The 27,666-nt window shown below is 36.2% G+C and overlaps 1 pseudogene; it reads right to left on the bottom strand.

The window, feature by feature from the left end:
* Positions 1–27,666, bottom strand: part of LOC129002316 (cell division cycle protein 23 homolog) — a 56,341-nt pseudogene that overhangs the window by 12,840 nt on the left and 15,835 nt on the right.

Genomic DNA, 27,666 nt, shown 5'->3' with positions numbered 1-27,666 from the left:
TTCAAGTCCAGTGAGCTAGTGTTGAAAAAATAATAATCCATATTAAATAATAATTTTCATTATCATCATTACTTAAGGCCACGGAAACATCGTCTCACTCGATGGTAGCAAAATCCTGAATACTATCTTCATTTTTTATGAACACATTATCAATGGCGGCAAAATCCTGAATATTTCCTGCGGTCGTGTGGTCGCTTCCCACAGTGACGTAAAAGTAATCACAGTCTTACGTTATCATAGAAAAATCCTGGACATCTCCCGGTATGTATACATTATCGCCGTCTCTCGCGATCACGGAAACGTAATCAACGTCATCCGCGATCGCGGCAAAATAACGAAAATGTTCCGAGGCCGTGTAGACACCATCATTGACTCCCGCGGTCACGGGAACGTCATCGTTGTCGTCCGCGATCTCGGCAAAATCACGAAAATTTCCCGCGGCAGTGTTAACATCATCGTTGGTCCCGCGGTCACGTTAACGTCGTCGTCGTCGTCCGCGATCGCGGCAAAATCATGAACATCTGCGGCCGTGTAGACATAATCATCGTCGTCCTTCGCGGTCACGGCAAATCACTAATATCTTCCCCGGCCGTGTTGACATCATCATTGCTACCCGCAGTCACGGAAACGTCATCGTCGTCGTCCACGATCTCGGCAAAATCATAAATATTTCCCGCGGCCGTGTCTACATTATCGTCGTCTCTCGAGGTCACAAAAACGTCATCGTCGTCGTTCACGATCTCGGCAAAATAATGAATATTTCCCGCGACAGTGTAAACATCATCGTTGATCCCGCGGTCACGGAAACGTCATCGTCGTTTCCCGCGGTCACTGAAACGTCATCGTCGTCGGCCGCAATCACGGCAAAATCATGAGCATATCACGCGGCCGTGTAGAAATCATCATAGTCGTCTTTCGCGGTCACGGTAAATCACGAAAATCTTCTGCGGCTGTGTAGACATCATCATTGCCTCTCGCAGTTGTGGAAACGTCAGCGCCGTCGTCCGCGATCTCGGCCAAATCATAAGCATCTGCGGCCGTGTTGACATAACCATCGTTGTCTCCCGCGGTCGATCACGGAAACGTCATTGTCGTCGTCTGCGATCTCGGCTAAATCATGAATATTTCCCGCGGCAGTGTATACATCATCGTTGATCCCGCGGTCACGTAAACGTCATCGTCGTCTCCCGCGGTCACGGAAACGTCATCGCCGTCTCCCGCAGTCACGGAAACGTCATCGTCGTCGGCCGCAATCGCAGCAAAATCATAAGCATTTCACGCGGCCGTGTAGAAATCATCGTCATTTTTCGCGGTCACGGCAAATCATGAAAATTTTCCGCGGCCGTGTAGACATCATCATTGACATCCATTGCTTATGATTTGGCCAGCGGTTAGGGAAACGTAATCGTCGAAGTACGCGATCGCGGCAAAATCATGAATATTTACCGCAGCCATGTAAACATGATCGTCGTCCCCAGTGGTCACGGAAACGTCTTCATCATCTCCCACGTTCACGGAAACGTCATCGTTGTCGTCCGCAATCGCGGCAAATCATGAACATTTCCCGCGGACATGTAGATGTCATTGTCGTATCCTGCGGTCACGGAAACGTCATCGTCGTCTCCCGTGGTCACGAAAACGTCATCGTCGTCGCCGGCAACCGCGGCAAGTTGCATTTTACGACTACAATCTTCTACCGGGGCTAAAATAAAAATCCCGGAATCGGTCCAAAAATCCCGGCTATTTCCCGGTTTTTTCCAGGTCCCTTCAAATTCAAGGTTATTTCCCGGTTTTCCCGGTTGGTATACACCCTGATTAGATGATTCATTCACAGAAGTATTTTTTAACAGTGTAATGAACAATTTTATCATAAATAATATCTCAATACATTCCAATTTTAACTGAATAGTAAAAAAATAGTAATGATGAAGACTGACAAATTTTATAAATCTTTACTAATGTATTCTGGGATTTTACGATGTTTGAAATTTTTGTAAATTGGAATCTCAGGAAATTAAATGTACTAGTACTGCAATGCTGTATGCAAAGCTTACATTATTCGCGACTGCAAATTTTTGATGTCATCACGATCACCAGAATAAATTATCAGTATGTCACATTGCCGCGATTGCAGTTGATGATCATAGTTTAATGGTTTGCATAGTTGAGTAAGTAGAGTACCCTGATTAATGAAATAGAAATGGATACACAAATTATCCTAGAAACGTTTCAAGCAGTTGGTACATGGTAGCATACACAAAGTTCACAACCACCATTTTATTTCATATTTCATTCTTACAATGGGTACACAGGGTGTCCACCGACCCCTTGGTCCATCCCCCCCGGGAATTTTCAATTTGCCGCGATCGCGCATAAAGATGACGTTTCCGTGACCGCGGGAGACGATGATGACGTTTCCGTGACCGCAGGACACAACGATGATGTTTCCGTGACCGGGGAGACGACGATGACGTATCCGTGACCACGGGAACCGACAATGACGTTACCATGTCCGCAAGAGACGATGATGATGTCCAAATTCCAAATGGCCGATCTATTTCAATAACATTACGTTTAATGAGTACCTAGGTTTGCTGCTACAAGGAAAGTAATAAAGTGTATTTTTAAGTAAAATATTAATAGCTTAGTATAAAATAAATAAATTTGCCAAGTTTGATCAAAATATATCCATAAACAAGCAAATTACAACATTTTACAATATTTTCCATAAGAATAACACAGGAATTTTAAATTTTTTTAATTTTCTCCATTACCAATTACCGTACAAAAACACTTTGATATACTAAATTATTTGTTATTTTAAGCTCTTTAAAAAGGTTTAGAGAGAAATTGGGAAATTTTGTGTTTTGAGGGTCAAAAATTAGAAGAACAATACAATTTTTAAGCTTTTTAACCGCCTTTTTTATTTACGTATATTTATATTACAAGTCAGTATTACGTCATCAGATATAGTACAACAAATCCTTGGTATGAGTTGCGAATGATTTGACTTGAGCTGGCTTCATGATTAACTTGGACTAAAAAAATCACTAAATTTCTGAGCCAGGTGATGGCCGAGTTATCCAGACTGCCGGGTTATTGAGTGCCGAGTTTGCGGGACTCTACTGTATATACAAAATACATATATATATAAAATACATATTTTATATATATATATATATTAAATACATATATAAAAATTTGAACGAACAGTGATTTTGGTCTCTCGGGACATCAAAATGAAAAAGTAAATCGGTCCCGGGCCTAGGTCTTACCGTGCCACCTACGGTAATAGCTACTTCCCTATAGGGAAATTCGCTAAAACTATCCATTCCTTCTCCCTTAATTTTTGTTATAAACCAAAAGTGTTTTTTTCTCCAAAAACTAATTGGTAGTTAATAATTGAATTACTTTCATCAAAGACAATAAATACAAATACACTTCTTTCCTGAATATTTTTATGATTTCTGAGATTACACTCTTACCTCTTCAAACATTAGGCACTTCTGCGCATACTGGTGAGCCAGGTCAAGGTTGTTGTTCTTCAGATGTTGCACGGTGAGATACTTGTATGCATGTGCCAGATCAGACTTCATATCACTTGTTGTGGTTTGTTGGACCTCTTTGACAAACTCTGTGTACGCAGTAAGCGCTTGCTCGTGCATCAGAACTTTCTCATATAATCTGTGAGCAGTAAAGCCAAATGTACTCTTAATGCAATCACCCATTTACACTCAAGCAGGTGTTTTGCCTCACCAATTAACTAACTGCCTTCACTTCCTTAAATCTTTTACTATTGATAAGTAGACTTCCCAATCCCATATATTTGCAGCCAGTTTTATAATAAAACTAAACATTCAATTGAGTCACTGACAGAGAGCGCTAAAGTGAATTACTGATTTTTGTCAAAATATGGCTATTTTAAAACCAATCCTTAACAAAAAGTACTAAGCCATACAAAAAAGTGGGGGAGCGAGCTGATCTAGTGGTTAGAGTGCGGGATTTCAGTTTCTGAGGTCCCGGGTTCAAATCAAGTCAAGTCACCAATGGATTTTATCTAAGTGATAATGCCGCAACCCCTAGGTCTAGGCTGAAGTAATGTGAAAAATAATTCCAGGCTCGTGCCTAGTGTCTTAGAAAAAAAAGTAGGGCTGAGTGGACGGATCTTGAAAGTTTGAGATATTTCAAAAAAAATCTTTAAAAGGACATCATATTTATGGTAGTTGGCGAAGAATTAAGGAAGTTATGGTGTACCGACAAAAAAGGACTAAGGAATAATTATAATATATATCTATCTTTATATTAATACGCTAGGCAAGCATGTTTCTTTAAAACCTATTTTCTCAGCTCGTGTGCATTGCAGGGAAAATTTATGCATACTGTTAGAAAGATATTTTCCTGTAGATGTGCAGAATTAATTTATTTTGTAATTGTATTTTTTGTTAATATTTTGTTGTTATTATTAGTTTTTTAGAGGTTAACTGTAAGAAAGGACCATGAGGTCCTAAGTTCGCCTCAATAAAGAAGGATTTTCATTCATTCATTCAGAATCCCGTCATAAATTAAAATAGGCGCAAGAATAAGCACAAAAATTCATTTTAAATTTGAAAAAAATTTAATTGGGCCTTATGGGTTGCCATGCTGGTGACGAAATAACAACAAAATGTAAACAGAAAATATAAACAAATGAAAGAAATTCCACTCACATGTTTTATTTAAAGCGTGTTGTGAAAATAAAAAAGTCTGTACACTAGATATTTTTGGTCGAGTTTTCAACCACTGAACAGCCTCTAGTAGGCTATAGATTATTGGCTACTGCTGCTGGTCTATATACTGTAGAAGGAAAATCTGAAAATCTACTTCAGTGGCCAAAATAATAAAAAAAAAACTTAAATCCTCTGAGTCTTCTTCATTGGTTTTGAACAATATCATGATTTAGTTAAACTTCATCTTTTAATGTAGCGTGTCACTGTCTCTAAACTAAGAGTAACATTTAGTTGGTTTTTTTTTTTGCTTTTGTATTTAAGTTAAGTTGTAACAGTTTCCTTAGCCTAGTTCTTTTCGGCCTTTTAGGCTTATCTAACGGTGAATCACGTGATTTCAATGCAAGTGTAAGAACAAAGAGACACATTGAAGTTACTTGATCTTGTATTGGAATAGGGAGGGGGGCACGCGGAAATTCCTGAATAATTTTGTTTTTATATTTATGGTCGAGTGAGGTATAGTTTTCGATGGTTCTAGTTATTCTAAAACGATTGGGACTAGTTTTAAGTGTATTGAACCACTCCATACAGGGTGTTCACAAATATTATTACTTTTTACGATATTTAAACATTAATTCATAAAGTAATAAAACTAGTAGGCCTACCCTTATGCTCTATATAAAAGAGGATCATTGAAAATAACTGTAATTCTTTACTACGTAAGGAGGAAAGATCGCAAGGAGTAAGAGAAAACATTAAATACCCCCGTCACAGCAAACCTGCAGACTAAGCGAATTTCCATTTACTTTAGTTGATTTTCAATTAAATCAATTGCAATAGCATTGTGTTTAACGATTGCCTAGGTTTGCTGCTACAATGAGGCTAATAAAGTGTGTTTTTAGAAAATTATTAATAGCCTAGTACAAAAATTTTTTTACAAGTTTGATTATGACATATTTATAAACAAACTGACTATATCATTTTACACTATTCTACATTAGAATAACACGGGAATATTAAATTTACAATTTTTAATTTTATCCGTAACCAATAACCATACAAAAACACATTATTATACTAAATTAGCCTATTTGTTTTTTTTTACAATTTAAAATGGTTTGGAGAAAAAATGGGAAACTTTTTGTTTTCAGGGTGAAGAAAATTAGAAACCCCAATTTTTACCCCCTAAAACTCGTTCCCATGGTTCAGGACAGAAATGCTTGTACCGTCGATGCTGCTCTGGTGTCTTAGTGATGTCCTGGTCGTCATAACCATCCAAGACAACCATACTTGTATGGGTTTATTGATTGATAATGGTATTGATACAAGTTGCAAACGTCAGTATGTATGAAAGGTGTTTTTGCACCACATCACATTGTTCGTGCTTCGAGATTGGTGTTACCTGTGGTGCAATCTGCAAGGTATGTGAGGGAGAATCCTGCTTGAACACTGACTTGGACAAAATCAGTAAAGATGGACAAGTTGCTAAGAATAGACCTAATAAAATTGTTAACGAGTCGTTTCAGAATAATTATTGTTGTGATGAAATTATAGAGAGAGATACCTCGGAAATTTTAGAAGAATTGCTTTGGTGTAGGTATTTTATTTTAATTTGTAATGTAATATTTTATGTAAATACAATTGTTTAAATTTTTAATAAATTAAAAAAAAAATAATATAACTAAGAAAAATACACATCAATTTGAAATTGGTCTCAATATATTCCCATAAAAAATACATTGAAAAATATTTCACATCACTTTAAACATTGAAATTTTCGCGTAATTTCACCATGACCTATGTTATGGTGTACAACTTAATCCATCCCCTTTTAGCGAATTTCCAATTAAGGAAATAAGCTATTACCGAAGTTCTCATGGTAAGACATAGACCCGAAACCGATTTACTTTTTCATTTCGATGTCCCCAGAGGCCTAAACACGATCCATTCAAAATATTATATATGTATATATTAGGGGTCTGCGGTGCACCGAAAAAGTCGGTACGGTACGGTACAAGCTTAATTACCGTCATCGGTTCGGTACAGCATTTTACACGGTACAAATACGGTTCGGTACAGCCTATTATAATAATAAATTACTTTCAGTTTACTATCGTAGTCAACGGCAGTTGGTTCCAGCACATAAAAGTCTTATCAGATGTTTGTTTACGATCTTCATAATTTATTACTAGCGTGATGATGCAATAAAAAACCCATTAGCAGTCCCAAATCCATTAACATTTTATCACGACAATAATTGTTGTATTGAAGTACTTCCAAGAACTGTTGAGTTTTATCACTTTTATTTCTTTACGACTTTCCCCAATTCTGTTTTATCATAAAAATAATAGTTTTATGATGACTGTTAAATGTTATCTCTAACTTAATCAGTATTTTCGTGAATATTGAATTTGCCGCTGGCCATTGCCTACTGCCATAAAACTGTTTATGGCTACATATTAAACTTGTAACAAATCTACAATCTTATTTTATAAATTAAATATTTGTTATGGATATTTTATCTTTCTATTGACGACAATGGGTATATACAAACTTTTGTCGTAATTTTAATTTCAACATCAAAATACAATATTGCACAATCGTGATATTTTAGGCCATTGACCTTTATTATGCATCCGGTATTGCTGTTTCAGAAGAGAAGCACGTTGATAAATTATAAATTGATATTCCCGTAGTTAAAAAGAATTATTTTATAAACCTATAAAACAAAATCATAAAATCTTACATAAAGATAACAATAACGGAAATTGTAAAAAGGGTATAAAGATAACAACGTCATTCTTTCTCTTTGTTCTTCTATTTCTTGGGTTTCCCTTCATCACGCATTCAACAAGTTGCCATGGTTACTAATCACCCATGTCGTTATCAGCTTTTGTGACATAGCGCACAGCAGGGGGTAAAACTTGACGAAAATCGGTAAATTTTTACCTATTATTTAATTACCAATTAATGTACGGTACTACTTTATTGGTATTTGGTATTGTATTAATAATCGGTCCAAATGGCAGATTTTTGTCAAATTTTACACCAAATTTATTGAAATTTCAAGGTGAATATTAATAAAACAATTATTACCAAATATTTGTATTCATTTAAAAGATTGATTTGTGGTATTGGGTTCCCCACTGAGTGCAGCCGAGCGGCACTAATGAGGGTCGGACCTTCTTGGGGGTGAACAATAGACGGCTTATCAGACCCTCCCCTCCCCCGTGGTCTGGAGAAAGCATGTAAACAAACTATTGCACAAGCGTGCGTGACTTGACATTGAGCTGCTTCAACTATAATTTTGTCAAATGAACTGTGATGTTTCAAAATCAAAAACAATAATTTGGGACCATACTGCTTAACAATAATGGACTGCAATTATTGCTGAACATACAATCCATTTTTAACAAACTAAGATTATACGATTCAAATACAATTATAAAAATTATCTTGGTATTTTACTTGGGGTAATGAAGTTATGTAGGCTAGTGTAATTCTCGGTTCATCAAGGTTCTACTGAATTATGTTTGGCAGTGAATAAGTGTAGAATGCAATTTATAAATTCAGAGATACACACCTTTTACACAGTTATAAAGTCTAATTGCCCAACATCAAATCTTACTCTGTGATAATCCAAATTTTAGTTTCAGAAAAAAACTTTGCAAGAATTGTATTCATCTTATAACTTAACTAGTTTTGAAGCTGATAAAAAAAATGGTCTTTGCCATTACTTCATCATAACCTCCAGTTTTTCATTGTCATCTGCTGTGAACAGCTGGCAAAACTACACTGTCTTCTACTGAATGCTTTTATATGTTTTTAAAATAAAAAAAAAACAACTAGACATTGTGTTGGTTGGAAATAATTTATCAGTTTTGTGAAATTATCTTGTCAATAAATGTTTCAAACGTGTTTATTCATAAAAACTCTCATCCTATTTTTAAACTACTTTATCATGGCTATTCAAAGTATCTCAGAGTAAAATAGGTAAAGCCTTTATCTCAACTGTGATTTTTCTTGACACAATCCTCGTAGTAGTAAAAGGTTTTGTTTTAATAATATGTGGTACAGTAATTGTTGTTAGAAAACCATGAATGTAGGATACTATCCATTTTCATAGTAATGTCTATGTATTAAAGTTAAAAATAATGGTTTGGATACAGTTCTGAGAAGAAAACCGCAAAAATACGGGTACCGGTAGCCGCGTACCGTACCGATTTTGTACCGAGAACCGAGGTACAAAATATTGTACCGTACCAAACCGTACCGACCTTAAATTTTCTGTACCGCAGACCCCTAGTATATATATATTTATGTAAACTATAATATATCCATAGTTATATGGATGGGGCAACCAGAAGGACGACGGCCGCTGGGACGGCCCAGATTAAGATGGAATGACCAAGTGAGGCAGGACCTCAGGAGGTTAGGAGCAAGTTTGGAGGCAGCAGAAGATAGGCAGCAGTGGAGGAGCATTGTTGGCGAGGCCAAAAATCACTTGGGATTTGTGTGGCCACAGGAGTAAGTAAGTAAGTATAATATATCCATGATAAATATGTGTCCGTAAACATGATAGCTCGAGTAATTGTGGTTCGATTTTAACAAAACTGGCATAATCGGGCCATGGACACAGGGTTTTATGTGGTAAAAATTGGTTATCTTTGACCCTCAAAACACAAAGTTTATACATTTTTCTCTAGAGAGCCATTTTAAAGAGCTTTAAAAAATCATTTAGTATATTATTGTGTTTTGGTACGCTTATTGGTTACGAATAAGATTCAAAAATTGTAAATTTTTAAATTCCTTTGTTATTCTTAAGGAGAATAGTGTGGTAGTTATGTTTTATTATAGATATGTCTTAATCAAACTTGTAAAAATTATTTGTTTTATACTAGGCTATTAATATTTTACTAAAATCACACTTTATTAACCTCCTTGTAGCAGCAAACCTACGTAATCGTTAAACTCAATGCTATTTTAGATTTAATTGAAAATCAATTCACTTAGTCGAAATTCGCCTAGTCTGAAGGATTGCTGTTATGGGGGTATTTAATATTTTCTCTTATTCCTTGTGATCCTTCCTCCTTACATAGTAAATAATTACAGTTATTTTCTGTAATCCTCTTTTATATAGAGCATAAGGAACTAATTTTATTTATTTATGAATAAATGTTTAAATATCGTAAAAAAAAGTAATAATGTTTCTGAACACCCTGTATGGAGGGGTTTAATACACATTAAACTAGTCCCAATCGTATTAAGATAACTAAAAACCAGTGAAAACCACACCTCACTCGACCATAAACGTAAAAACAAAATTATTCAGGAATTACCCCCCTCAGAACAAAAAGGGCCTTGAAAAGGGCCTTAGGACGCCCAAAATTTTGGGGACTCATCGGATCTTCATATTTCATATTATCAGTAACTCACATGTGAAATTTCATGAATGTACAAATTTTGTTGTTTTATGGAGTGTTTTTGTATTATTTTACCTGTACTATAGGTATTAATCGCGCTTCACCCATTCTACTGTCTACATCATTGCTCTTGCTCAAAATTAATATATTATATACAAACACATTCGCATCTAATAGTTCAAATAAACCTCAAGTGTTCAGCATCAAAATTACTATTTTATTTTTTATCTTCCCATTCTCATTAGGGCCTACTCTCCCTTTAGAGTTTTGGTGGCAGCGATACCTCCTAAAGACCCTTGACTTTACTAGCAACCGGTACATTAAAACCTCTTTTTCGAGCAACCAGGGGGTCTTCTTTCATCTTAATTTTCTTTTTGTATTAATTAGTGTTTGTTATTAATCATCATAAGGCTGCCAGTACTTGTGATCATGACTGAACCCATTCCGCTAAGAGAGACTTTTGCCAAATAAATGTCATCAGTGAATGAATTAATTACCTATTTTTGCTTTTTTTTTTGGTTCGTAACAGCTAGCAAGAATTATTTTATTAATTATTGTTAATATTTAATATGTAAAATTATAACAGTTTAATAGCATTGCACTGAATGAATAGTCTCTGGTTGAGAACTTTAATAGAGTTTGGTTGTCTTTTCAAAATCTAAATTAGGATAAAATATTTAAAGGAAGAAAAGTTTTATATTGTCATTTATTCACCTGAGATTTAGACTAACTAAATATCTTCAAGTTGTCAAAAGACTATTTTCAATATACTTTTACGAATGTTTAAAAACGTAGATAGCTGTAAAACAAACACAAAGTGTATCTACTATCTACATACTTAGCAAGTTTAAATATGGCCACGCCTTCAACGTCACCAACGCTACGAGCCTTGTAGAAACATTTTATTGCCTCCTGCACCTTCTCTAGTTTCTCATAAGTCTCGCCCAGTGCTACCAACATGCGACTGTCATTGGGCCGCAGTTGTTGTGCCTGTTTGTAGTAGTACAGACAGTAGTTTGTCAGCTTAAGGGGATTCGCCACTGAAAAGGGTGAATTTTTTTATTTAACGAGGAAAGTCGTGAAACTATTTTTTTTCTAGTAGGGTATAGTTTAACAAAAAATGGAAAAATTTTGGTTTACTTCTAAATATAAATTATAGGTGGTAAAAAAATAAAATAGAGGTTTTTCGATCAATTTGTAAGGGGTTTTAAAAATCGATATTCTGAAGAGAGTTCTTTATGGATTTGGATAAATTTGGTGTTTTTTTAAAGACAGTTATCTAAACTTAATATTTAGGTAGATTCATAATAATATCTCAGATACTTTTTTTGCTGTGACACATTAAATATAATTTTTCTTCAGAAAAAAGAGTTAGTTTGAAAAAAACGTTATGGTTCAGTACCTAATTAACTTAGATAGCTAATTCTACCTAAATATTTTCCTAATACTGTCTAGAATAAGTAGTAAAAATTTCAACAATGTACCTTTAGTGGCTCTCAAGATATATCAAATTTTGTATTGAAAAACGTGAAATTTCAATGTTGCGGAAAACCGCGTTTGAATAAGAAGGTGTCCTATGATCTTGTAGCTATCGTAAAGAGCGAAACCCCTTGGTTATAACATATAATAACATTCTTACATGGATTATATCATACTTTTTGGATGTAATAGGGTCCAATGTACAAAGAAATGCAAAAAAATATTTTTACAACTTTTCATGATTTTTACCTATTTTCAGTGGCGAATCCCCTTAAGTATCTCGTAGGTCTGCCCGAGCCCATACCAAGCACGGTAGTCACGGCGATTTACCTCTGTAGGGGAAAAACAGATAAGTTACTAGGATGTAACAAGGACCATGGTTATAGGATTTTTTTTGCATAATGGCTTTTCTGAATGGGGAAAAGTTCAAAATGGCACACAAAATGGATAATTATAATATTTTACTGTAACTGATATTTTCAACCTAGAAAGGTAGGTTTGAGAATGGAAAAACTATCAGTAATAACTTCCTGACCAGCATTGGACCAGGAGTCAACTTTGCTTCCACCTGGGAAGAGGGACAGGTCTAATAGTTGGTCATTTAAGTTTAATGTACAATATTTTTAATTAAAATATGGAAAATGTACAATATTTTACAGTAGAACAAGTGGAAAATTAGTTGCGATGTATCTGCACAATGTGAGGAGAGCCAAAGAGGTTAGATGTTCCAAGGGCAATTTTAAGCTATATATCATCAATGACGCTTGCACAAGCTTATATTAAATTTTTGGACACAAGATCATTTTTTTTCTTATCTCAAAACCATGGTTTGATCACACAAGCAAAAAACTTACAAGGTGTTTAGAATAAATAAGACCAGGGTAGAATTGGGAGAAAAACATGTTTTAAGCATACTTACCAATAGCCTGTCTGTAGCTCTGTATGGCTGCATTTGTGTTTTTCATCTCCATATACTCATGTCCCATAAGTGTCCAAGCAGATAGGTATTGCGGGTTCAGTCTCAAAGCCCTCTGAAAGTACAAAACCGCTTTCTGGTGTTCAGTTCTCAAACTGTAGTAGTTTCCTGGGATAAAATAAAAAATTTTAAACCCACCCTTTGATTGAGATGTTTAAAGATAATAGAAATACTCCAATTCAAGCAGTTACGAAATTTCTAAACTACAACCTGCTTAAAAACTATGATTGACTATGGCGAAGTAAACACAATTTGGCATGATGGCTTTTAGTGGTGGAAGTGTAAGCAGGGAAAGCTCAGGGAGGCTACAAACCAGTTAATATTAACACATCTAGATAAAAGTATAGGTGATTATTGGTATTTGAACAGAAGTTCCTTCCTATAACCCAAGTCCAACCCTTCTTTGAAGTTGTAAAAAAATAGAACATTGTTTCCAAAGGTTAATGAATGGCCGAGATGATAGTTATCTCAAAGTGAAATACTTTGGTGACCAAATTCAGTACTATTAACACAATGTGAACTTTTTAAACAATACCACACTAAATTACATTTTAACAATACAAATGAAACATACATATTTTATATTGGATACATAATAATACAGTTAGGCCAACTGTATTATTATTGTAGGTATATCTAAAATCAAATATGTATGTTTAAATGTTTAAATTGAATTGTTAAAAAGTAATTTAGTGCTGATGTTGTTTTGTTTTAAAAGGAATAAAGTTCAAATTTTAATGATAATATTGAATTTTGTCATGGAGGTATTTAGCTAGGCTTATACTATTCGTCTGTGATATTAGCAAGTGTAAATCATGCATTAGAAGACGATAGAGCTAATTTATTCTTCATTCATGATAATCATCCTTTACGGTAATACAAATAATAACTCTAGTTTTTCATTCAAAACCAATAAACCTTTCACAATAACTCCCACCCATTGGTTTTGGATAGATTTTCATTGCATTTTAAATCAAGTTTAAAATATAATTAAACTTACCAATAACACAACAAGTTTCCACTCTGTATTTGTCTATTTCTGTGGCGTGATGTGCGAGATAGGCTAACTCCACCTTCATTTCTTTGACGTAAAGCAAATTCGAAAATATGTCCATATTGTCAAGCCGTAGAGGATCCAACTTCCTTAGCTCATGGAAAGTGGAGATTGCCTTTACAACATCTGTAAAAGAATCTTAATTAGTATGTTTCTATAAGTTACCAAAAAAAGTTATCTTACAGTAGACTTCTTCTCCTTCCGATTGGTTTAGTTCAAACTTTGGAGGACTCGCACACTTGCCACTTGACCACATTGGTTAACAGAATTATAAAAACCATCACCAAACCACCAATAACATAATAATTAATTTAAATCTATATATTTAATACACAGTTGTAACACTGTTTTCTCAGTAATTACTGGACCGATCTACAAGATTTATGTCTCAAATTAAAGGGGATAGTGTGTAGATTTGCCGAACTTCCTTGGAATTTACGTTTTTTCTAAGGGCTACGACCTACAGCCCTTTAAAGTTCGAGTCAATACAATTCTTATTGAAGAATATAATACACAGTTTATAAATTATTCGTCAGCTGTTTAATGTTTGTCAGACATTTGTTATTATTTTTATAACCTCACTTTCAGTATGCAATTATTAAACTTGGAGTTTCTGTTTATAAACACACGATTTTGATCAAGGAAAGCGTATTTGTTAACTTATTTTTGAAATGTTTTAGTTTTCCTGCAAAGTATCTGAAGGAAAGTGGTAATTGAGTTTAAGTTTGAGTATGGAATGTGAAATAATACCCATAATAGGGAACGGAAACTTATTGTTTTGATCGATATAATTTATTCCCTACGGCCACCAGAATAATCATGGGGAAATCCGCTTGCAAGTTGTACATATAATTGCTAATGAGTGGGAAACATACAAACATTTTATAGTTGGTGACGAATCTTACTCAAGATCAGTGTTAGACGTTCAGTGGTACCAAACTTTACCTTCTCGAGATGGCGAGTACGCTGGGATACGTGGAACTACAATATATCAGTGAATTTTTTTTCAAGTACACAGGGAAGTTGCTTGAGAAACTGTGACTTACCATTCGGTTCTGGCGAAGAAGTATGTGACTTGATGTTTAATGGCAATGTTGACTCGGGTCATTATAGCGTTATAAAACTTTGTACTGTAAATAACCCCAGGGTGTGAAAAGTACAAAAAGAAAAAGAAAATGTTATCATTAACCGGGCGTAAAGAGACATACCGAACGAAAAAAAATGTAGAGAACTATCGAACTAAAAAGGTAAAGAGCAGTGTTGGTGTTAAATATGCTCTGGAAGTCCCTACAAAAAAATACCAACTCTTTTGAATTGGGGTCGTTAGATTGGATCTGTCACTACTTCAAATCTATGAATTTCGAGTCAGAACAGACTAACTGGGACACAGAAATGTTTTAGTTTTCCTGCAAAGTGATCTGAAGGAATGTGGTAATTGAGTTTAAGTTTGAGCATTTAATGTGAAATAATACCCATAGTAGGGGACTGAAACTTATTGTTTTTATCAATATAATTTATTCTCTATAGCCACCAGAACAATCATAGGGAAATCCGCTTGCGAGTTGTACAGATAATTGCAAATGATTGGTAAACATACAAACATTGTATCGTAAGTGATTAATCTTACTCAAGATCAGTGTTCGACGTGCAAATTTTACCTTCTCGAGATGGCGAGTACGCTGGGATATTTGGAACTACAATTTATCAGTGAACTATACCCTAACTATATTTGTTCGAGTAGGCCTACACAGGGAAGTTGCTTGAGAAACTGTGACTTACGATTTTGGTTCTGGCGAAGAGTATCTGACTTGATGTTTAATGGCAATGTTGACTCGGGTCATTATAGCATTATAAAACTTTATCATTAACCCCATGATGTGAAAAGTACAAAAAGAAAAAGAAAAGGTAATCATTAACCGGGCGTAAAGAGACATACAGAACGAAAAAACATGTAGAGAACCATCGAACTAAAAAGGTAAAGAGCAGTGATGGTGTTAAAAGTGCTCTGGAAGTCCCTTCTAAAAAATACCAATTTTTTTGAATTGGGGTCGTTAGATTGGATTTGTCAATAGGCTACTGCAAATCTATGAATTTTGAGCCAGAACAGACTAACTGGGACACAAATATTTTTTCCTTATGTTGTCACAAGGGGAAGGTAAAATGAACTCCTTATCAACATTTTGAGTTAATGGCAAATCTTATCAACAGCGACTATAAAAAAGTATTAAGGGTCAAAAGACAAAAAACTATTTGAGTAAAATATAATACAAATCTGCATTTGAAATGGCCAGTTCTAAGTCTCACTTGAATCAACATCTTTCTGGTAGTGGTAGTCTACATAGTTTTAAAATCCACGACTCCTTTTCCATCAAATTGGACCGTTAATACCCTCTAACATTGAACAAAGTATGCCCAACTATACGACGTAAACACAGCTTTTACTCACAGTATAGATCAAAGATTCGTGAAATGCGACCAACTGCTGATGCGTGATTTACATGTAGGCGAAGTGACAATCTTTATTCCATACAACAAATGTAATGAAAAAAACAACGAATATAGGAATATACTTGAGCAAATTATCTAAATATCATAAATAGCTGCTTATTAGGTTATCAGCATTGCCCAGTTCGTATACTATTTATTTTTCAAATGAAACTCAAATTAATATTAAACATTCATTTGGTTAAAATAATATATGGGTTTGATTAACATAAAATAGTTTATACAGGCAAACTATCAGTTCTATTTCATGTAAAAAATTAAACAACCCCTAAATAAAATACAAAGATAAACAGTATTTGTAATTATTATTTCTTTTATTGCTGACAATATTCCCGTGGCGGAGCACGGGCGGTTAACTAGTAATAATTAATTTGCAGTCATGTATGGGTAGCAGTCTGGGCCAGTATATAATTACTCTGGCCGAACCCTTGAGTCTGCACAGCCTGTTTTACGAGTGATTTGTTTAAGCATCCATGTTATTGTTCTATTCTTTCATGTTTAGACAGTATAATAATTGCTTGTACTGTATTGTAATAGTTTTTTACACATAGCATAATGTATGGTTTAAAAATATATAGGCTACATTGATTTTGGTACCAGGTTCGGGTTATGATGGTATGGAATTTGTTTTTTTTTTAGACAAGGGTTAAATCCAGATGTGTCCAATCAAGAAGATTACAAGGGTAACTACAATGATTACCTAAAAAAAGACAGGACTAAACATAGAAAGGTCCAAACCATCATTAGTAGGGTAAAGGATGAAAGGATATGTACCCGTCAAAAATAAGTCAACCTCCATTTCAGGAATCGTTTGTAGTTAAGAGCTACATGGAAAACTATTGTGTCTTGACAAAAAAGCTTAGTCATACTACTCTGGATCAATCAGTAAACAAGTTTTTTTTAGTTTAAAAAATTACAAGGCTAGATCAAGGCTGCACTTTACCATGAAATTTACACAAAGTAAGCCAACTTTAACGGTACAAATTGTATTGTCAAGTTAGTGTTTCTGTCACAATACTTACTTCTCTTGTTGTGGTACGCTACAGCAGTCTGGGCCAGTAGATAATTACTCTGGCCGAACCCTTGAGTCTGCAGCTGACTGTAGATGTCCAGAGCTTCATCGTTGAGTTGCTGTTCCAAGTATGTGTGCGCCAAGAAGAACTGCTTTATCCAGTGGTCAGGGAGCAGCAGGGACTTGAGCTGGAAACACATTTGGACTTGTAATGATGTAAGTGGAACTTAATTCAATGAAAGCCAAGAGACCAGTAAAAAAGTTAATGTGCCGATTTTAAATTCAAAGATTTAAAATCCGCGCCAGGCAATGGACAAGTCAGTCCAACATGACGTAACGCGGAGGAATACTACACTCGAACCGTGTCGCGTGCAAACGTCTCGTCGTCACTCGTGGCTCAGTAATCGCGTAGTCAACATGTGAAGTCGCGTTTTGTCGCTGGTGTAGGACGAATTTATTAATATCTTAATTCGTAGCTCGGAAATTAGCGTTCGGGCGGAAATTGTACGTGCATCAAATGATCGCAATTGTCAAAATTTCGCCGAATTGCATTTGGGGGTGTGTTTTATTAGTATTAAGTCGAGACAGTTGAGATGCCGGATTGATTGTTCGCGTTCGTGATGAAAATTCGTACATGCATCATATCGATAGCAAATGTCAGTTTCTAGCGAATCGCGGGTCGTCGTGATGGTATTTTCAATTGAATCATTAAACGCCAGCTCGAAAAAACAAGAATTAATAAGTCCTACACCAGAAAAAACCGTGTCGTGATATTCCGCTCGGTCAGACAAAAAGTCAAAATTACCACGAGTCAGTTTTTAAATGTTCGGTACGCGTGAATCTTCGTCGGAATGAATGTTATTGTGTCGACATGTGTACGTAAGTAAATGTTTGTGTTATTTGTGTTTTAGTATTAAAATAGTCTTGCCAATCTGCCACATTTTTTCACATGTACCACTCGTTTTACAAGTTATGAATCATGTTTTGTTTGGTCTGAGAATTTCATGTTTCATTTGGTCTACTTAGAGCACATGGTCACGATTCAGGATAAAATGTTTTATTAAATTTGGTCATGTCATACAAAGAATTTAAGTTATAATAGTGAACCTAGTCAAATGAAAATTATTTATTAAATTGAATTGAAATGGTATATTAATTTAAAGAGCAATGTTTGTCTGTGATATTATTATTTTTGTATTCTATGTAAAGTCAGATTCTATCATCATCAGTATTATTATTTGAAACGTTTGTATTTCATGTGTAGAATAATTTTTGAACAGTATTACATTTTTTAATAGTGAGAGTTTGATTGTGTAACGTAAATGGGGGTAACAGAGTGCTCGGTCGAAGGCTAGGGTTGATAAAGGGTCATGAGGATAGACTCCCATTAAATTCATAAATATTAAATACTAAATAAAAATTATCAAATAATCGACTCAGCAGTCGATTGGCCCCATTGCACTGATCAGCAAGGAGTGATGTAGATCACAAACCTACATAATAGTCCCTGTTTGATTAAATTGTAAACTGGCCAGTTTGATAATTACGAACATCTTTGGGGAGTCTGGTGATCCAAAACAAATAAATAAAACCATCAAGGCTAGGTTTTCCCGAGACTTTGCAGTTTTAAAAATTAACAAACCGCCAATTTGAACATTCAATCTTACAATCAACTCTCTCACTCTCTCTTTCAAAATATTAAGGAACGCGGCAGCGTTCCGCCCCGCCAAGTCCCCCAGCGGTACACAGCTGCTGCAGTGTATATATACTTGACGTGACAAAGTGGCTTTTTCACTCGTCTATAGCTCTGAAGAAACAAAAGCTATTAAAATAATTGTTCATCTATTGGATAGGGGCACTCATCCTCAACAAAATAAAAAAAAGAATTTAAAAAACTGTTGTGTTTGAGCCAAGAAAAACTAGTTTGAAAATTCACAAATTTTCCGTGTTCTCCTTCTCCTCCTTCTCCTTCTCCTTGAATGTTGACGGACCTACAGCCCAAACCACTGGCTCAATTTTAATGTTCTTTATGTTGTTTGAAAGCCCTTAACGTGTAGATGTGCCTTTTGAGGGTCTCAAGTCGGTGAGTTGAACCATAAACCCTTGGCAAGCCCTCAAAGTACGATTTTGGCCCATTTAAATAACATGGGATTAAAATCAAAACAAAAGAAGGACCAGCTGCGATTAAATCTCAATTAATTTAAATGTTAGAGAAATTCATAGGAACAGCTGAAAAATTATTTTAAAACTTTCATAAAGTATTTTTTCAGGTATACCGAATGATTTGAACTACTTACTATATAAAACTACTTAGAGCAGTGATATTCCCCGATACTTTCCATTGAAAAATGCAGTGTACCGATGGTACACTGGTACAGCAGTTCGTCATTTTTAACAGTTTAATACTACTTATCAAAACATATGAAACCTAGTAACTTGAAACTTAGTACTAGTACTAAGGTTTGTTTTATGTTTTGATACACTAAAACAAATAAAAGAATCGGGAAAGTCACTTTACGTATGTTAAACCAGCAATTAAAATGTAAATATAGGATTAATTAGTTTTTCAATATTCGTTTTGCCTTATGCTATTTCCAACAAACCTTAACTGTTTGATTACATTTTTACTTCAATAATAAGGGCTCAATTTACACTAGTCTTTAGATATACGGGTTTAATTATCAGAACACTTATGTAACACCAACGCATTTTATGTTGTTCAAGATGAACATTGCTGAATTTACAGCCCCAGACACAGAACCTATATTAATGGATGATGACTAGATTATACAGTTTCAAAGTGTGTGTTTAGTTTAAAATAAACATATTCTTGACAAAATCATAAATAGAAACAACCACCCTGTTGACTATACGTTTAACACATGTTTTCAAAAACTTCCAACGTAGCAATTTTTGTTAAATAGTAATTTTGGTAGGTGTGTCAAAAAGTTTTTAATTGGTTTATAGCAGATAAGACCAAAAAATGTAGAATTTAGTTCTACACAAACAATATTATTGAAATGAAATGAGATGTAGTTGTGCCGTGGTCTATATATTTCACCCAAACTATTTATAACCATTTTTAATTACCAGCTGTAAATAAAAAAAATTTGATGTCTTGTTTATTTTTACAAAAAGAGCAGCATTGTTTATGTTTAGTGAAGAGATCTAGTTCAAGAACATTGAGATGATTGAGAACATTTCTTAGGATCATTTGGTAAGATACCACGTCCATGTTTTAATTGCATTTACTTTCTTTCTAATCTAACATCAGTATGCCTTCTAAAGAAAGACTGGCAAGAAAAAGAAAACAAGAATGGTATTTAGAAAACGCCCCTGCTATAAAAAAAAGAAAAACAGAAGAAGCTAGCATACAATCCACTAATAAGAGTTCTACTTCTAAAGCTTGGTACCTTGAACATGTTAAAGGAGAAAAATCCAAAGCCAGAAAACGTTATCTAGCTAATATTGAAACTGAGAGGTTAAGAAAAAGTGTGCAGTACAGTGCTAATCCTGAACCTCACAGAGCTAGGTTGCGGCAGCAATATTCTGCTAATCCTGAGCCACACAAGGCTAGGAAGCGTCAGCAGTATTCTACTGATCCTGAGCCACACAAGACTAGAGTGCGTCAGCAGTATTCTACTGATCCTGAGCCACACAAGGCTAGGAAGCGTCAGCAGTATTCTACTGATCCTGAGCCACACAAGACTAGGAAGCGTCAGCAGTATTCTACTGATCCTGAGCCACACAAGGCTAGAGTGCGTCAGAAATACTCTACTGATCCAGAATATTATAAAGCTAAACAACGTTTAAACTACGGTGCAAAACAAGAAATGAAACAATCTAATCGCAGGAGACGTTACAAAGTACTTTGTGCAAAACACCCTGGCCACTTTCGCTTGCGATATAAACTTAAGGTTTTTCACGAAAGGGTGCGAAAGTGTGCAGCCTATCAAAGCAGACGCTTTTTTTTTAGAAATAGATCTGATGGGAAAAGAAAATCATTACAAAATGCAAAAAGGAAAATTAAAAAAACTGTTGCAGCTTCACATATTTTCTTGGGGAAAATAAATTGTGAGAAAATAGCCAGACTTATAGCAAAGAAAATACTTGAGCAAGGTTATACTAAAAGGTTGCTAAGGGCTAAAGAGCTCTTGAAATGGGTGTTGCATGCTTATAAAAATTACAAAAACAATTTCCTTAAGCTATTTGTTAGCCTGCAAAATCGTGCTAAAGAGTCTCTTGCTAAGCTATCTGCAACAAGCACGTTTGAAGACAATGTTGAGGCGTTGTGTGGGCACAGTCTTCATGTTTCCACGTCGGAGCCTTATTTGTGGGAGTTTACGTATAGAGTGTTTCCTGGTAAACAAATAACTGTTGGTAATGAGCCCAGCACAGCTCATAGTTCTCCAAAGAAACAGTGGAAATGCAACTCAGATATGTGCTTCATTGAGCCTGACCACTTAGAGCAACTTAAATCTCTTTACAATGAAATAGTTGCCAGCTCTCTCACTAAAGGTTCTAAGCTTATTGTCAGCATGGGAGAGCACTCATGTCAAAGTGGTGTATCATCTCGTGTAGGTGTTCATCCTCACTCTTTGGACTGTTACTCAGGAGCATGTGTTTCGAAACTTCCTTTTCTGAGAACAATCTATCCTCACTTTCCTGCAATTCGTAGTCTTGTCTCCAAAATTTACCGACTGTTGAAAATAACTAAGAAGATTATGCTAATTAAAAATGGTATTCTTAACGTGCAGGTGAACGTGTTGTTTTCGATAGAAAGGGAATTTAAAGAGCAAACAAAAGCCTTTCTTACAGATGACACAAGTGAAAGCAAGGTCCCTGAATCTGAGTCTCAGTTGTTCGAAAAATATCAAAAAGCATTTGAGGCATTGGAGAAGCGTTCTTCTGAAACGCCAGTGTTTCCCTGTGTCTCATGCGATAAGTTGTTTAGTAAGCAGCAAGTAAGCCTTTTGAAAAACCTAAAAAATCAAATTGTAGGACACATATGGAAAAGAATAAAAGACATAAAGAAAGAAGAGTGCAAAACAGGATGGATTTGTCGGGGCTGCCTCGAAAAACTAAGGAAAGGTCAGATGCCTCCTACTTGCATTCTTAACGATCTCTATGTTTGTGACCAGCCGAAAGAGCTAACTTGCCTTAACAGTTATGAAAAAGTTTTAATTCAGAGAGCCAAAGCATTTCAGGTTGTTACAAAAATGAACACAGTTGGGAAAAGAACAAGTCGAGCTCAGCAACAAATTTCTAAAGTCGTTGGAAGAAGTTTTCATTTGCCACTACCCCTTCAAGAAACCCTGCAAAAATTGCCCAAACCAAGTGACCCTCTGAATCCAAACCACGAGCTGTACGTTTTGGTCAGAGGGGTACCGACCAAAGCAAAGAAAGTTTGGCAAATGTTGGTTAGTGTGGATAAGGTACACGCAGCCTTAATTTTCTTAAAGAAAAACAACGCTCATTATGGTAGCATCGTACTACCTACAGATCCAGAAGGACTCTTCAACCTTAATGATGACACAAATTTGTTTCAATCTACCCATCAAAACGAACTGCCACCTCAGGAAATACTACATAGACGTGTGCTATATTAACTCAGGTAACTCACGAGGAATGGGATTCAGAAGAGTCTCACTATACAATCCACGCTCTTCATGAGTCAAAATCTTATAGTGATGACACCGAGCTCTATAAGATGCTGAAAGTGAATGAACCTCCGATTAGTCATGAAAACAAAGAGATTGACGTGCTTTGTTTCCCTGATTTGTATCCCGAAGGTAAATTTGGCCAGTTTCATTCCAGAGAAACCAAACTCAATTCTGCTGAATTTATCAAATGTCGGTTGCTTTCAAAGCATTCTCAGTTCAGACTGAATCAGCAGTACCTTTTTTATTTGCTGCACGATGCAAACCTTCGGCAGTTAAGACAAGGAGTATTCCACAAGCTCAACGTCACTGGATTCAGTGGCTCTCTTAGTGCTAGAGACTGTTTGAACAACCTTGCATCGGGAGAATTAGAGGGGAACCTGACATCAGTATTCTCCAAACTCAGGAACACTAGCCAGTACTGGATACAGCCTAGAAATGATGTCAATTGCATGGCCCAGCATTATGGACCAGCTACATGGTTTTTAACCATAAGCCCAAGCGATTGGAACTGGGATGACATGGCATTGTTCATTAGGGAAGTAAACCGGAGTGTTCCAGGCGCAGAAAAAAAACAAACTAGTGAACTTGTGGCTATGGATCCTATCAGTGCGTCAAGGTTTATCCATATAAAGTTCAAGGCAATGTTGGATTTTATTGTCTCTGATGCTGCTCCTTTAGGAAAAGTAAGTCACTACTTCTACAGGCGAGAATACCAAAGCAGAGGTCTCCAACATTTCCATCTTCTTCTGTGGGTTGAAAATGCTCCTGTAATGGGGACGTCCAGCAACGCAGAAGTAGCCGACTTTATCCTTAAGTACATTACTTGCAAGGTTCCAAATGCATCCGTTTCCCCTACTCTCAACAACAGAGTTACAAGTTACCAAATGCATCACCACAACTCGTACTGTATGCGGACAAAGAAAACCAAAACCGGGTTTCGTAAGGCTTGTCGTTTCGGGTTTCCCCGGCCTATCACAGGGAATCTTGTTCTGCGTGACGTTGTCGAGTCTGTAGCTGGCAGAAAAGCTCTCAAGTCTAAGTCACGTCTTTATGACCTACCCAGAACACCAAGAGAAAGCTTTGTCAATGACTACAACCCGGCCGTGTTGCTAGCTTGGAATGGAAACGTGGACATCCAGTATGTAGGTGAAAGCACTTCTATCCTACATTGGTATGTCACAAAGTACACTACCAAAAGTGAACAAAGTCATGCTGGACAAGTTTTTACAGAGATTAATTCTACAAAATCATTAGCTAGTAGACTGTTTAACGTTGGCCTTAGAGCTTTAAACAACCGTGAGTGTGGTTCTTTAGAAGCCAGTGACACACTGTTGGGCATTCCATTGTACGGCACGGACCCGGAGACAACAATAAGATGGTTAGATGTAGGCATGACCAGACGCAAAAGACTACAAAAAATCGACAAGATACGAAATATGGACCCAAGTTCGACGAACATATTCTACGAGTCGTGGGTTGACGACCACTACCCAACTAGACCAGATGAACTTGAAGATATGAACTTATACGACTTTGTGAGATGGTACGATATAGCTGCTCAACCACCTAAAGGCGACCGTGAAGTGCATAAGTTGAATTCAGGCAAATTCCTCACTAAAAGAGTCAGACCATGCTTACTGAATCACTATAAGTACAGCCCCACTCAGGATCCTGAAAAATACTACCATGCATTACTTCTTATGTTTCTTTGTTGGAGATCAACTGATGAGCTGAAAGAGTCTCATGAAACATACACAGATGCTTTTATGGCCAAGCAGACACTTCTCACTCAAGCCTTCAAATATGACAAACGTTTAAAAGACATAATTGCGGCATCGGAGAATGCAAGAGACAAAATTCAAAACCGAGTTGAAGAGATCAATGCAGAAGAAGGAGAGGTTGCTGATCCATCCAATATAGCCTTTCAGCCCTTTAATGAACCTGTACCCGCATCCCAGCCTGCCAGGGACAGCAATTGGGCTCCCAATGACGAGCCGTTTGAGACAAAATACCAAAAACTCAACGATGACCAAAAGAGAGTGTTTGATTATGTCAAACGAGCTGTTGCAAACTCTGATGGGACAGATAAATATCTGAGACATTTTGTAAGTGGTGTGGGAGGTACTGGTAAGAGTTTTCTCATCAAAACTATCAGCTCTTGGACTAAAAAATGTCTTCAAGCCTCCACATCAATATCAGCTCCCACAGGACTAAGTGCTTACAACATCAATGGTTCTACGATCTACAAAGTGTTTCAGCTGCCAGTTGAGCATGGAAAAACTCCAAAGTACAAAGCTCTTACTGATGATGTTTTAAAAATGTTGAGATCCAACCTGAAAGATGTGGTGCTCTTCATAATAGACGAAGTGTCCATGGTCTCTAATCTAACATTGATGTACATAAATCTCAGATTGTGTGAAATATTCAACACCTCAGACCAAAGTAACGGCTGGTTTGGTAAAAAACATATACTGCTCTTTGGAGACCTTTTGCAACTTCCACCAGTACATGAAGACTCCCCATTCATTGAACTTGACAGTGGCAAACTTAGTTCTTTTGTTGGCTCTCTGTCTTGTGTTAACATCTGGTCTGAACAGTTCTCTTATGATGAACTTACTACAAACATGCGACAAGCTCAAGATTCTAAGTTTGCTGATGTGTTAAGCAAAGTCAGAGTAGGCAATATGACCGTTGAGGACATCCGTCTAATTGAAAGCAAGAAAATACATCTTAATGGAAAAACTGCTTCGGAAAACCTTTCTCTACTAGGAGATTACTTGTCTGCTTTACCCAACAATTCTGTGTGCCTTTGTTCAACTGGTTACCAATGCTCCATAATAAATGATGAAATGGTCAATAGAATAAGCGGTCCTGTCGTTAACTTGGTTGCAAAAGACTCAGTTGACTGTCTACCTCGTCAACAAAACAAAGTTAAAAAGATACTGTCATCTTACAACTCTGACTGCAGCAGAACGGCTGGTATGGAGAAAATTATTCCTATTAAGGTTGGTGCTAAAGTTATGTTGCGCAGAAACATTGATGTCACTGTGGGGCTAGTTAACTCCGCCATAGGAACAGTAACGGGGTTGAGGTTTAATACAGACAATTCTGATGATGTAGACTCAGTGACAATTAACTTTGATTGTGGCATTACCCATCACCTACAGCGAGTAAACGTCAAGTTTCAAGTGATGGATAACGCATTTGTGTATCGAGAGCAATTCCCGATATCAATGTCCTACGCGGTTACAATTCACAAATGCCAGGGCCTCAGCTTAAATAGCGTAATAATTGATATTGGGGAGTCCATATTTACATGTGGCCAATCATATGTTGCCTTGTCACGAGTGACTTCATTAGAAGGGCTTCATCTTATTAACTTTAACCCAAGAGATGTGAAGCCTCAGAAATCCGCCATTCTCGAATACAACAGACTAAGGCAGAAGTACAAATCTGATCTTCCACTTTACAACACAAGTTGTGACTCCTCTTCGGCTCCTTATGTGAGAGACAGGAAGTGGTGCCAGACCAAAAATGTCGAAAAAGTGCAGGATGAGAGTACAAAACCAGTACCCTCTGCAAAGACTACCGGAAGATCGAGAGTTCAGTCAACTTTAGCATTAAGAGGGTTTAAGAACAATGATCGTGTGTCATGTTATGCGAATGTTGCAGTTCAGATGCTGTATTCTGTTCCGTACATCAGAGAGATAATAAAGAACTCGGAACTAATTTGTCCTCAGTTAAAACAACATCTTCATGATTACGAAGTGTCTCCCTCGGAGGTTGTTTTAGATACAGTGATTTTAAGAAACCTCCCTAACAACAATACATATACCCTGACAGAGCAGCAAGACTGTGCTTTGTTCTTGCTGGACTTATTGGAGACCAACAAGGGCATTATAGAAGCCATCTCATACAGCACGGTGAAAACCACAAAATGCCAGCACTGTCATTACACATTCACAGGGCAAGAGGAGACAGGCAATATAATCAGAATCCCCGTGGTGGCTGGTAAAGTAACACTACGAAATCTATTAAGCCTTACGATGAACGACCACTGGGAGCCCTTGTTGGATTATGTGTGCAGTAATGCTGAATGCGGCCAACGAGGATCGAGCCTGGGCAAAGTACACGTCACGAAGTCAAACCGCTGTGTTCTCTTACAGTTTTTAATATTCAACAACAACTTACAAAAGATTACCACAACAAACATAGCAGGAGTCCCAAGTGCTCAAGTGACTATAGGTACTAAAACATACAGACCTACAGCAGCAATCTTTCATCACGGAGATACAATATCACGAGGCCATTACACTTGTACCATGAAGACAGCTTCAGGTTGGACAACAGCCAATGATGAACAAATATCAAACCAAAGATGGCCCATTGGTTCAAAGAATCTGTACATGCTGTTATTAACAGAACAGTAGAGGCAGCAGTTATTACTTTGTTACTAATAAAATTTATTTTAATTTTTTTTTCAAAGAAAATAGAATTTTTATTTTAACTGTTAATTTTCTACAAAAATAAATAAAATCTAACAAAAAACCACTAAGTGGTAATACTTTCCCCGCCAAGTCAGCAATCCAAAAAAGATAATAAATCATTGTTTTTTTCCGCCAAGAAAAACAATGTAATGTATGGCTTGTTAAATACTTCAAAACATCAATGGCATCTTTGCAATGGCAAAAGTTTACTGTTAATTTATTTTCTGTAGTAAAATTACATCATTTTGTTGGTTTCTACTTTTATTTTTTATTTTTAAAATCACCAAGTTTGGCAACTTGGCGGCAGACTTTTGCTCGATCACTTTAAAAAATACCATAAAATTAGTTTCATTGAGCAAGTATC

This window comes from Macrosteles quadrilineatus, unplaced genomic scaffold (genome assembly GCF_028750875.1).
Source record: "Macrosteles quadrilineatus isolate MER2022 unplaced genomic scaffold, UCM_ALF_1.0 Scaffold_9__3_contigs__length_116548681, whole genome shotgun sequence".
NCBI classification, from domain to species: domain Eukaryota; kingdom Metazoa; phylum Arthropoda; class Insecta; order Hemiptera; family Cicadellidae; genus Macrosteles; species Macrosteles quadrilineatus.
Note: the sequence above shows the minus strand (reverse complement) of the source record. Positions and strands in the feature narration are given on the sequence as shown.